Below are 928 nucleotides of genomic sequence, written 5' to 3'. Positions count from 1 at the left end.
ATCTCCACTCCACACTCCCCCCATCATTCACTATGGTAAGATTTTTTGTTCTGATGATGCCTTATACCTGATCCCTTCGACACCTCATGGTTGCATAGGCTGGTATGCTTCTTCTTATAACAAGGTTATTCACATCCCTTGACTTTGGTCAGAGGGAATTTATAGGTGGCTTAACCTGTGTGGACCCAGGAAACGGATTTGTGACTACCATTGTCCTCTATGGCCTTCTGCAAAACAGGTGTTCACAAATTTTAAGCTGATTTTCAAGTTATTTTTCTTTTCTTTTTCTTTTTAAAGTCATGTCAACAACTTTTTAAGAACAAAATTAATATGAATTAAATAAGCTTCCAGTGATTGCCCCTATTTGAAACCACCAGCAGGAGAAAGACAGGGCTTCTACTCTGGTTAAGATTTACAGCCTCGGAAATTTACAGGGGCACTTCTAATCTGTCTTTGATAGTTAGATTTAGTGTGCCAACTAGGACTGCAGAGGAACATGTGGATGGAGTTTGATCAGGTCTTGGCTTGACTGGAGAACTAGGATATAGATGACTTTTAAGGGTCTACCCCTTCTTTCTCTCTCCCTGATGGTCAGACCACTGCTCTGTTGCCTGAGCTAGTCCTTTACCTCAACTGTGTGCTGCACTACTTACTGTGGGGCAAGCCAACCTGTGTATTGTTTGACCTGCTGTGCATTGCTGAGGTTCCATCAAGACCTGCTTCATCACATGTACATCTCTTTTTTTTTCTTTCCACAATTTTATGTGACCTAGGCATGAAACAGCTCAGGCCGCGATGTAGGCATCAAGCTAGGATGAACAAAAGGCTGCCAGTCTGCTCTGCCCCTGACTGATATAAGAGGACCACCACCAATCAGGTGTCTCTTTGCCCACAGCCAGGGGTTCACATGGACATCTCTTTGTTGTGC

The 928-nt window shown here is 43.4% G+C and overlaps 1 non-coding gene across 1 annotated transcript; it reads right to left on the bottom strand.

Moving 5' to 3' along the window:
- Positions 1 to 760: 760 nt before the first annotated feature.
- Positions 761 to 904, bottom strand: LOC115870655. Its single transcript, XR_004046822.1, has one exon. It is a non-coding gene; the product is annotated as a small nucleolar RNA SNORA48 (small nucleolar RNA).
- Positions 905 to 928: the final 24 nt, after the last annotated feature.

This window comes from Echinops telfairi, unplaced genomic scaffold (assembly GCF_000313985.2).
Source record: "Echinops telfairi isolate 266 unplaced genomic scaffold, ASM31398v2 ScPeMD7_2186;HRSCAF=2738, whole genome shotgun sequence".
Classification (NCBI taxonomy): domain Eukaryota; kingdom Metazoa; phylum Chordata; class Mammalia; order Afrosoricida; family Tenrecidae; genus Echinops; species Echinops telfairi.
Note: the sequence above shows the minus strand (reverse complement) of the source record. Positions and strands in the feature narration are given on the sequence as shown.